Below are 13,062 nucleotides of genomic sequence, written 5' to 3' on the forward strand. Positions count from 1 at the left end.
AAGCCCCACATCAGGCTCCCTGCTCAATGGGGAGTCTGCTTTCCCTCTGCCCCTCCCCCACCTCATGCTCTCGTGCTCTCTCTCTCAAACAAATAAATAAAATCTTTTAAAAATAAAAAAGAAAATCTAAAAAAATAATTTTTTGGTTTCCTAGTGATACAAAAGTTATATTTACACCATACTGTTATCTATTACATGTGTAATAGCATTGTCTGAAGAAAAATGTACATACCTTAATTTAAAAATGCTTTATTGCTAAAAAATGCTAACCATTATCTGAGCTTTAAGAGTCACAATCTTTCTGCTGGTAGAGTGTCTTGCTTCAATGTTGATGACTGCTGACTGACCAGGGTGGTAATGGGTAAAGGTTGTGGTGGCTGTAGAAATTTCTTTAAACAAGACAACAATGAAACTTTGCTGCATCAATTTACTCTTCTTTTTATTAATGATTTCTCTGTGGTATGTAATGATAGCATTTTATCCACAGTGGCATTGATAGTATTTTATTCACAGTAAAACCTCTTCCAAAATTGGAGTCAGTCCTCTCCAACCCTGCTGCTATTTTATCAGCTAAGTTCATGTAATATTCTACATGTTTGTTGTTATTTCAAAAATCTACACAGCATCTTCACCAGTAGTATATTCCATCTCAAGGAGCCACTCCTTTGCTCACTCATAAAAAGCAACCCCTCATCAGTTCAAGTTTTGTGATGAGATTGCAGCAATTCAGTCACATCTTCAGGCTCCACTTCTAGTTCTCTTGCTATTTCCACCACATCCGCAGCTACTTCCTCCATGGAAGTCTTGAACTCCTTGAAGTCATCCAAGAGGATTGGAATCAACTTCTTCCAAACTCCTCTTGATGAAATTTTTACTTTTTCCCATGAATCACAAATGGCTTTTATGACATCTAGGATGGTAAATCCTTTCCATAAGTTCTTAAATTTTCTTTGCCCACATCCATCAGAGACATCACTATGGCAGCTATAATCTTACAAAATGTATTTCTTAAATTAAAAAAAAAAAAACCCCACAAAACTTGAAAGTCAAAATTACTCCTTGCTTGATCCATGGGATACCAAGTGGATATTATGTTAGTAGGCATAAAAACAACATTTGTTTCATTGTACATCTCCATCAGAGCTCTTGGGTGACCAGCTACATTGTCAATGAGTAGTGATACTTGGAAGGAATATTTTCTGAGCATCAGGTCTCAACAATGAGCTTAAACCATATTGTAAACATATGCTCTGTCATCCAGACTTTGTTGTTCCATTTACAGAACATAAGCAGAGTAGGTTTAGCATAATTCTTAAGGGCCCTGGGATTTTTGGAATTGTAAATGAGCATTGGCTTCAACCTAAAGTCACCAGCTGCATAACCCCTAATAGGAGAGTTAGTCTGTCCTTTGAAACTTTGATGCCAGGTACTGACTTCTCCTCTCTAGCTATGAAAAGATATCTAAAGGTACTTAAAAGGTATCTTCTTCCAATAGAAGTCTGTTTTGTGTACACTGAAAATCCATCATTTAGTGTAGCCACCTTCATTATCTTACCTAGATCTTCCAGATAACTGCAGCTTCTACATCAGCACTTGTGCTTTTGTGTTGTGGATACAGCTTCTTTCCTTAAACTTTATGAACTAACCTCTGCTAGCTTCAAACTTTTCTTCTGAAGCTTCCTCACCTCTTTCAGCCTTCCTAGAATTGAAGAGAGTTAGGATTTTGTTCTGGACTGGGCTTTGACTTAAGGAAATGCTGTACCTGGTTTGATCTTCTATTGAAACCAGTAATACTTTCTCTATTTCAGCAATAAGGCTGTTTCATTTTCTTATCATTCATGTGTTCACTGAAAAGCAATTTTAATTTCCTTCAAAGACTTTTCCTTGGCATTCACTACTTGGCTAAAGTGTTTAGCATAAGAAGCCTATCTCAGCTTTCAATATACCTTTCTCACTAACCTTAATCACTTCTAGCTTTTGACTTAAGGTGAGAGACATGTGATTCTTCCTTTTGCTTAAACACTTAGAAGCCATAGTAGGGTTATTAATTGGCCTAATCTCAATATTGTTGTGTCTTAGGGAATAGGAAGGGCTGAGGAAGGAAAGAGGAGAGAGGTATGTGATTCCTCTCATCTTTGTCATAGCACAGAGAACATCCATTCCTAGTTTCCATAATAAGAAGATAGAGGGTTTGTTTTTGTTTTGTTTTCTTGGAGATGCTTCTGTCTGTATCAGTTATGCAGTTATGCAGTTCTGGGATTCAGGCTGTCTGGCATGAAATATGGGATGAAAAAAACAAGAGAAACGAAACAAAACAAAACAAAACAAAAAACTAAAACAGGGAATTTACCATTGTATTGGTTGTCCTTTGAATTTTTATTTTTTTTTCAAAGTTTGCCTGCAGTTATTTACTTTTCAGGGTCTGCAGATAGTTGCTTATATATTCTTGTCAGGATTTTGCTGTTGTTGCAGTCGTTGGGAAAGATTGGGCGGAATGTGCTTACTCTATCTTAGGTGGCTCTGGATGTCTGTCCTATAACTTTAAGATGAACAAATTCTATTATTTCAATACAAACACATAGTGGTAGCAATAGCTATATTTCCTCATGTCACATTTGCATGGAGCTACCCACAGTTAAAAAGAAACCTATATTTAAAATGAAAAGGAAAGAAAAAAATAACAGTAGGAACTATTTCCTTTCCATAATTATATTTCTTAAAAGCTCTTTTAGTACTATTAATATTTTAGTCAATAATAATATTAGCATGCTGGATTCATATTTCATTTATTAACTTGTATGGTAGTTAACATGAAAAATTGAATATTATTAATCTCCTTTCTTTTTTGTGTCTATTGATGCTTGGCAGCTGGCTTTTACTTTTATTTCTTATTCTTTAGTAAGCACTATATTGAGAATAATTAATTTTCTTGAGTCAGGCGATAATTTTTTTCTCTGAGACTTTCAAACCTTGTTTACTTTGTTAAAATAGTAAAAATGCAGTTTTAGTCTATGAATAAGCAATCAGTCACAAAAATGCCTTTCTAATTAAATTCAGTATTTCTACTGACTCTCAAGTTATTGCACATCAAGTTAAATCAGTAGAAGAATACAACACCTAATGAATCCATATATAGATATGTGCCCATTTGGCTGCTTGTTTGGTCACTAATGTAACCTACTTCTCAACACATTTTAGTATTGTCAGAACTATTAAATCTCACTTAAAGTTATTGATACTGAAAATAAATGGATTTTGAAATAAATTCTTACTGTAAATATTTTATGTACTCTTGAAACTTAGGGACAAATTATTTAATATATTGAATTTGCATATGGACATTATTAATCAAAAAGGAAAGAAATATTTCACTGCTAACTTTATTATTCATAATCTGCAAAGTATTTATTTACTTGTTCAATTTTACAATCCACGTGAAATAATTTCAAGATTGTTAACCCACAACCCTGTTGGAAGCATATATATAAACTATATAACAGGGTTGGTGATCAACTCTTTTTGTCTTTAGCCTTACAGTATGAGATCAAAATAGTCTTTTTCAAAATTACTGAGGTTTAGTTATCTCCTGCACCTCCATCATATTGTTATGTGATTCATTTGTAATAATGTTAAATTGTCATAGCATTTACTATTTTTTTCCTCACACATACCCTGGTTGATTTTTTAAATTGGCATACATTAAAATTCACACTTTATAGTGTAGAGTTCTGTGGGTTTTAAGAAAGACATGGAGCCATATATCCACTACCACAATCATTATAAGATCCATCCCATTACCCTGAAATGTTCATGTTGTCTCTAGGTAGCACACCCCTTCAACCGACACCACTCTCTAGAAAATACTGAGATATATTTCACCTCCGTAGTTTTATCTTTTCCATTGACATATAAGTGAAATCATACAATATATAAGCTTTTGGATCTGACTACTTTGGCTTAGTAAAATGCAGTTTAGATGCACCATATGTTGTTTTGTGAAACAATGTTTCATTGTATTGCTGAGAAGTATTCCATTGTATATACCAAGGTTTATCATTTTACCAGTTGATGGATAACGGAGTCATTTCCAGTTTGGGGTGATCATCAATAAGTGCTGCTCTAAACATTTATATAAAGGTTTTCATGTGAATATGTTTTGATTTATCTTGGGTAAATTTGTGTTAGGGAGATTACTTTTTGAAGTATCTGTCCCAATTTTTTGCACCATTTTATAAAATGTTTTCTTTTTTTTTAAAAAAAAAAAACTGTTTTAGATTTACTGAAAAATCAAAGATAGTAAAGGAGATTTTATACATTCTGTGCCTAGTTGCCCCTATTATCAGTACTTTACATTAATGTTACTTCTGTTATAATTAATGATGTGATATTGATAGATGATTATTACCTAGATTCCACATCCTATTCAAATTTCCTTAGTTTTTAATCTATTGTGCTTTTTCTGTTCTAGGATCCCATCCAGGATGCTGCATTATATTTAGTCCTTATATCTCCTTAAGCTCCTCCTGTTTGCAAAAGTTTCTCAGACTTTATTTCTGATGACCTTGATTGTTATGAGAAATATATCTCAGGTATCTTATGGAATGTCCCCAAATTGGGAATTGTATGATGTTTTTCTCATATTGAAATTGAGGTTGTGGATTTTTTGAGGAAGATCACAGATGTGAAAGTGTCATTTTATTGCATCATATCAAGTGTACGTACTATTAATATGGCTTACCATTGTTGAAGTTGACCTTGGTCTCCTGACTGAGTTTGTATGGTTAAATATTTCCACTGTAAACTATTCTTGCTCTCTCTTTTATGCTGTACACATAGTTCCAACCTTGGCCATTAATAGCTGCTCACAGTTGGTTACTGGGTCACTTTGATATATCTCTATCATTGCATTTGTGTATTTTTTTTTTTTTTAGCACTTTCTTACATTCTGGAACTGCACAATTCTCCAGACTCATCTTGCATATTTATGCCCCATTGCTAGAAGAAGCAATTTTTCACAGGAGTCCTGGTTCTTTTTACTCTTCCCTTAAGAAACCAGAAGCTGATCACTAGGTGTCCTTATTACTATCATAGTGTCATTTCATCTAGATGCTTTCAGTTGAGAGAGAAAGGAACTATATATGTGTATGCATCTACCAATCTTTCTATGTGTAACCATCTGTATCTAAAGTTAAATGAGTTAATGAGTTCATTTCTTATGTTTTTTTCCTAATCCAAATCCATTACCTCATGGATCATCCAAGACTTCCCCCACCTCGTTTGCCTGTAAACTACCACTCCAACAATAAGAAAACTAGCTCCCACTAGTCCCTTTAGGTTTACTTAATTGTTCAATTCCAGTGTTTATGTGTATAGCAGTTTCAGAATTTTTAACCTATACCCCATGGGAAAAAAAAATTATCAATCAGAGTACAATGCTTATGTGCAATTCCCTTTGTCTTCAGTCTTACAGACCCTGTTTATTTCCAAAGTTTCTTAGGTTAAAATGTTTTCTTCCAGCCTCTTCAGAGGTTGCTTCATACATTTGTACTGTAGGTAGTTTCCCTCAAACGTGCACATTTTTTCCTGGGATCCTCTGGCCTCCTAAGTGACCCTTTTTTGTTGTTGTATTTGTATACATTATGGTTCATTCTTTGTGCTGCAAAACTGTATGAGGCATAGTGTGATGTATCTATCATTACAATATGATATGGTATAGTTTCATGACCTGGAAAAAACAGAACAAAACAAAACAAAACAAAACAAAACCTGTGCTTTGCCTAATCATCCTTCCTCCCAATCCACTGGCACTCACTAATGTTCTCGTTGTCTCTATGGTTTTGCTTTTCTGGACTGTATATAATTGAAATTACAAGATACCTAGCCTTGTTAGACTGCTTTCTTTCCACTTAGTAGTATACATTTAAGATTTTACCCATATCATTTTATGGCTTAATATATCATATCTTTCTATCATTGAATAATCCATTGTACATATATCATTTTTTTTTCATTCATTCAAGGTTATCTTAGTTAATTTCCGTTTGGGCAATTATGAATCAAGCTGCTCTAAATATTGATGTGCATATTTTGGGGCATATGTTTTTAAATCAGTTGGGTAAATATACTTTGGATTATGATACCTTCTAGGATTGTATGATAAGGCTATTTTTAGTTTTGTAAGAAACTTCCAGTCATCAAAAGTGACTGTTTTGAATTTGAATTTACCAGCAATGAATAAGAATTCTTCTAGATATGCATCCTTACCAGTAATTGGTATTATTAGCTTTTTAGGGTTTTAGGCATTCTAATTAGGTGTGCCGTCGTATGTTATTGTGGTTTCCATTTTTTTAAATGTGTTTCTAGTGTTATATTTTGCAAATTCTCTATATATACTGGATATGTTTTTCAGAAATATTTACATTTTTTTCTCCAAGTCTACACCACTTTTTTAAAGTTCTTACCTCTATCTTTACCAGAGAAAATTTTGTTTCCCATTTATCATATAGTTTTTTTTTTCCTCTTAATGGTTATTTTTTGGTGTTATATATAAAACCAATTTTTTTGCCTAATTCAAAATTAGGCAGATTTTATACTATGTTTTCTTCCAGAAGCAGTGTAGTTTTAGATTTTATAACAGATTGATTATGCCTTTTAAGTCCTTTTCATGACATGTGATATAAAGATCAAGATTCATTTTCTGTAGAAAACAGTGAATACTTGTTCCAGTATCATTTGTTGAACATATTATCTTTTATCCATTGAGTTGCCTGGTACATTTATCAAAAATCAGTTGACAATTTGTGTTGATCTATTCTGTATTTTCTATTATCTTCAGTGGATCTATATATAATTTCACTAATACCACACCCTCTAGATTAGTGTAACAATAATACAAGTCTCAAAAGTTGGTAGTATGAGCCCACAAACTTTGTTCTTTTTCCAAACAGTTTTAGGTAGTCTTATTCCTCTCATTAAGTTTGCTTCCCAAAGTTAACTTCATATATGATGACCCATTCTGACTACACAAATGCTTGGACTAAACTAGGTGACCAAGATCATTATGGATTCTATAAAGAAAAACAAAAGACAACAAATAACTTTAAAATGTGATGCATTTTAAATGCAGTATCTTAATTTAATTTAAAATTATAGATTTTGAGGTCACCTGGTGGTTCAGTTGGTTAAGCATCTGACTTGATTTTGGCTCAGGTCATGATCTCAGGGTCATGAGATATGGAGCCCCACATTGGCTCCATACTTAGCATAGATTCTGCTTGAGGTTCTCTCTCTCTGTCTGCTTCTGCCCCTCCCCACACTTGTGCTCTCAGTCACTAAATAAATAAATAAAATATTTAAAATAAAATTTATAGATTCTTATTTTGAATACAGTTAAACATATACACATATAAAATACATAACATATGACATGTCAAATATGCATATTAAGGTAATTTTTGCCACAAGTTAATCACTAAATGTGTAGAGTTTATTTTGGCTCAAAATTAAAAGGTTTTTCTTTAGTCTGGCATACCTGTGAACTACAACTGCCAGGTAATAAGTACACTGAATGAATGTTCTAATAACTCTGTAAATTATTTTAAGGTTCATGAGAGCATGAAATTTAGTCATGACCTGTCCTCTTTTCTCTCACATTACAAGAACGAAATCTCAACAAGATGTGTGGCTCTCTTTTATAGATTTGAAATCTATTTGTGTTTCAGAAAGATTGCTGACTATTTTCAGATGAGGAGAGTGATTGTCTGAAATCTACTTAAATGTATTTATTATGCCAAGAACAGATATTAAATCACACATAACATATAGGCCAAACTGTGTAATAACATATGTGCATATGTGTGTGTACACACACATACATAGGATCCACTGCTTCTTTTTAAACCTACTCTATCTAAGCATTGTTTTCTACTTTGCTTTAGATATTTACAGACTACATTTAAAACTGTTTTTGAAAAAGAAATGTTAAAATTTCTCTTGCATCCAAATTGATTTCACAATGTTGTGAATAACTTTTATTTGTGAAATATTTGCTGATAAAGAAATAATTTAATAGCATGAGACAGTTTAATAGAATGGCCTTTATGGTCAAGATACATCTAAACAGGTATTCTGTCATCACACTTCACAACGGTCTTTTTTTTTTTTTTTATGTTATATTAATCACCATACGCTACATCATTAGTTTTTGATGTCGTGTTCCATGATTCATTGTTTGTGTATAACACCCAGTACTCCATTCAGTACGTGCCCTCTTTAATACCCATCACCAGGCTAACCCATCCCTCCACCACCCTCCCCTCTAGAACCCTCAGTTTGTTTCTCAAAATCCATAGTCTCTCATGGTTCATCTCCCCCTCCAATTTCCCCCCCTTCATTCTTCCCTTCCTGCTATCTTCTTCTCCTTCTCCTTCTCCTTCTCCTTCTCCTTCTTCTTCTTCTTCTTTCTCCTTTCTTCTTTCTTCTTCTTCTTCTTCTTCTTCTTTAAACATATAATGTATTATTTGTTTCAGAGGTACAGGTCTATGATTCAACAGTCTTACACAATTCACAGCACTCACCATAGCATATGCCCTCCCCAATGTCTATCACAACACTGTCTTAGATTTAGGAAGTTAGTTATCTCTTATCAGTAAAATATGTGGATGACACTACCTCTGTTTCAGAGTTAACATGAGGATTAAATGAATTTCTATTATTTCCAGAACCTTTATTGTTCTGATCACCATCTTCTAAAAACACCATGCTTACAACTGAGTATAATACTTGAGTCATGTGTGATTAATAAAAATCATTAATACATACTTGTTTTTGCCTAAAGATCTTGTATTAATGGATCTTTGAATATGCTAGACATTTTAACAGCTGCCTAACATCATTGGCTTGTTCACCTTAGAGTAAATTAAACTTCAAGTCTGAGTGAAATGCATGTTTCAGATGTTGTAGGCATAGATATTCTTTACTTCCCAACAACAGGTTATTTGTTAGAATTGCAGTTATACAAATTGCTATGGGGAACAATTTTGTTCTGAAAATTTAATCAGGTAAAGCTGTAAACATATCAAAGTGTAGAAACTGCTGTCACTTTAATGTGATTTGTTTACTACAATTTTTCACGTACATGTAAACATAATTGGGAAAAGTATCTATATTCCCTATGAATAGCAATCTGTTACCAAAATAAAAGGATATATAGAGATTGTTTTTAATTCAGTAGATAGTACATAAAGTCTCCTACAATCTATGGAGGTGGTGCTTATGTAGAAAAAGTTTGCTAAAGTTTTTCAAACATAATTGAGAATTTCTTATTATAAAACCAGGGAAGAAAAAAAAAAGAAAGAAAACATGGCAGAAGGGATAGTCAAAGGAAAAAAAAAATAGAGTTGCAGTTCTGATATTTTAAATTTTCCACATCATTAAAAGACAGAAACAAAATCAAAATACTACGGTAAAATGATCAGGAAAAGAATATTCATTTTATTACAGACAGAATTCCACTAGAACAACCTACGCATTTGTCTTATTCACCATTGTATAAATAATGTGTAATAGATTTGCATATAATAGATGCTTAAGAAATATTTAAAGAGAAAATAAATACAAAGTGAATGATGAATGGATGCATGAATAATGAATGGAAAGTTCCACTTATTTTGTGAAAAGTTATCTTTTAATAAGTTATTATATATCAATGAAAAATGTTTATCCTAAATTAAAGAGAGCAGTTATTTAGTGAGTACCTGATAAATGTAACATGTATCAGGTCTTAAAAGAAGGGAAAAAAAAGACACAATATCTATGTTTAACTGTTTTATCATTTTAAAAAGATCACATGGTTACTAAATGAAAACAATACAAAGACAAAGATAGATGCAGTAACAGAAATATTGGGAAAATTGGGATCAGCTTCATTTTAAAATAAACTTTTAAAATTGAGATATAATTTACATATATTGAAATCTGGAGATCTTATATGTGTATTTATATGAGTTCTGACAATTATAAAATCTATATATTCATCATTTAAAACAAGGAATGGGATATTTCCAGTGCTGGGAGGGGGTCACCACTGCAGAGCTGCAGCAGCTCTGGGTGCAGGAGGCAGTGGACTCCATGGTCAAGAGTCTGGAGAGAAGGAACACCTGGAGGATTCAGGGTTTCATGTTCCAGCACAGCACCAGCTGTTGTGAGGACAGCAGATCTGCCATGCAGCTGGTGCACCAGTGAGTTAGAGCAGTTGCAGGACTGCCTGGCCCAATGCACCATGCACTGCAATGACAAAGCCAAAAATTCAACAGATGCTAGAAGTAAAGAGCTTCAGGTGAAGCTGCAGCTGGAGATTTGTGTGACCAAGTATGTGGATGATCATATATACCTCATCCCAACCATGACCAAGATGATGGAGTCTCTCTTGTCCCTTGGGAAATAGAAGTCTTTGCAATTGGCCATTGGGGCTGACAGCAGGGATCTATTTAAAAAGAGAAGTGGGAGTCTTGTTCTTTTAAGTAAGGTTTATGAGGAAATTAAGGATGGCAGCAAGTTGGAGGCATGTGTCATTTGCCTCTGGACACTGGTTCCTTTGTTTCAATCCTAGAAAGTGAAATGGAAAAAAACTGCTAAGTTTGGGTCAGAGATGGCACAGGAAAGTTTTTGATGGCCTAAATTGCACATGCTTATCCTGGCAATAGGGATCTTCCTTGTATGAAGCCAGAGCCTCCAAGATACCAGATTCTTCTTAGTACACAAGTACCAACAAGCTGGCAGATTCCTCTAACCTGCCTATGATCTGGTGTGAGCAGAGGTGTTTCTGTTTGTTGCCAACCTCCTGTTTACCAGAAGGATCACCAAATCATTTTCCATAAGCTGTAAAACAAAATCTATGGGGTCACTAATTTAGAAGGGGAAAAACAAAAGGTGTCTGTGTCTTTGTTTTGCTTGGTTTTGTTTAATATACAATGGTATGAAGTTGATTTCAGATGTGGAGTTAGGAGGGGTGCCTGGGTGGCTCAGTTGGTTGAGCATCAGACTCTTGGTTTCAGTTCAAGTCATGATCTCAGTGTGGTGAGATTGAGCCCCACCTCCGCTCTGTGCTCAGCAAGAGTCTGCTTGAAGATTCTTTCCCTCTGACCCTCCCCCCTCTTACTCTCTTTCAAAAAATAAGTTTAAAAACAAAACAACAACAGAAAAAGATGTGGAGTTGGGAGAGGTCATTTGCATAAGAACTTTGAACAGTTCCTTGTGGATCTCTTTTCTGGCTATCAAGATGTGGATATGCATTTCTTGAAATACACATTACACCTTTCAGCTAGGAGACCCTGTAAAAAACATAAGGCAATGTTACACTGGGTATGGGAAGCCCACCTTCCCTCTCACTGGCTGCCATGATGGGCCCTGAGGCTCTCTGCAGTAGAGCCACAGGACAATCTTCCAGTAACACTCTTCCTTGATGGGAAAGGGGGTTTTGATTGTACTCTATGCCAGTATCCAGGAATGAACATTGAAGGAAGTACTGTTGCCTTCTTAATTAAGAGAGTGATTAAGTACTGGATTTGGAAAAATGTGTTTTTTTGTAGAACAGAATGGAATGAAAGCCCAAACTCAGTATTACTTACTTAGCCCCCTGAAGTAACAGAGCCCACTACTGAGACAATCCCTTGGCAACAGGAAGGTCAAAGGAAAAAAAGTTAGCAACTCAGGTATGAGCTGTGACTCATTTAAAGCAAAAGAGGGGCAACTCCTCCATGACCAAATATTGCTTTGGTTTGGGGTCTTTGCAGAAAGCAATGTTGCTGCCCCAGCTCCACCACCTTGTCATTTTGATAAGGACCTTGTCTTTTTACCAACTTATTACTTGAAGTGATAATATAGCCTGTGTTTGGTGTTTCAAGGCTGTGATACATTTTCCTAGTGGTTCAGTTTTAAAAAATAAGGTTTAGTTTTTCGTTAAAAAGAAGGGGGGTTATGGGATATTTCTTTCATCTCAGTTCCTTCTTGCCCATTCCATGGCCCACAGACAACCACTCATTTCTACCAGCATTGATTATTGTTGTCAGATCATGGACTTTCTATAAATAAAACCACAAAGTTACTACTCCTTTGGCTTATTTTTCACTGTGTTTTGGAGATAAAATAATGTTTAATGTCATAAAAAATATGTGCTTAAATTCTGAAATATATAGAAAATGAAATAGTATGTGCTCTCCTCCCACAATAACTTAAGAGACCCTCCTTTCTTTTTTCTTACTTTCTGCCTGATACTTGTTGGAAGAATCAGTAGGAAGAAATTCTAGGAACCCTGCAGGGTTGTATGGAGAGAAACCTACTTTTCATATTAGACTTACATGAATAAGGCATGTATATTTGCTTTGTGAAACTGTTGAGATTTTGAAGTTATTACTGATGTTGACATATTCTAACATATGAGTAGAAAGTAGATATCCTGCTTATCACCATTGTAAGAGCAAAATACAAATTAAAAATAAGAAGCTTCATTCTCAGGCGCCTGGGTGGCTCAGTTGGTTAAGCGACTGCCTTTGGCTCAGGTCATGATCCTGGAGTCCCTGGATCGAGTCCCGCATCGGGCTCCCTGCTTGGCAGGGAGCCTGCTTCTGCCTCTGACCCTCCCCCCTCTCATGTGCTCTCTCTCTCATTCTCTCTGTCTCAGATAAATAAATAAAATCTTAAAAAAAAAAAAAGAAATGTTTTTTTTTAAAAAAAGAAGCTTCATTCTCTCTGTTGATAATATGTGAAGACATTGCCTTTTCTTAGAGCATTTACTTTAGGAAACTTGTAATAGTTCTTATCTGTCTCTTTGAAATATTTACAAATCTTTTCAAAAGCTAAATCTACCACTTGCCAGCTTTATGACGCAGAAATATCTCTTTAAACAAGCAGGGAAACATTTCCTTGAATTGTGATCATTAACAAGGATAGGGCCTCTATCTCCCAGTTTCTGTGGGAGAATATGAGCCTCATTTTTGTGGCACCTTTTTCCAAGTTGCAAAACTACTTCACGTCAGTGAGATATGAGAAATTTATTTTTCCTTT

General features: G+C 34.6%; 1 pseudogene; it reads left to right on the top strand.

The window, feature by feature from the left end:
• The first annotated feature begins 10,176 nt into the window (after nt 1-10,176).
• LOC123834697 (protein FAM136A-like) lies at nt 10,177-10,444 on the top strand (annotated as a pseudogene).
• Nucleotides 10,445-13,062: the final 2,618 nt, after the last annotated feature.

This window comes from Mirounga angustirostris, unplaced genomic scaffold (genome assembly GCF_029215605.1).
Source record: "Mirounga angustirostris isolate CCGP_5_RB_7025 unplaced genomic scaffold, mMirAng1.0.hap1 SCAF_1, whole genome shotgun sequence".
NCBI lineage: Eukaryota > Metazoa > Chordata > Mammalia > Carnivora > Phocidae > Mirounga > Mirounga angustirostris.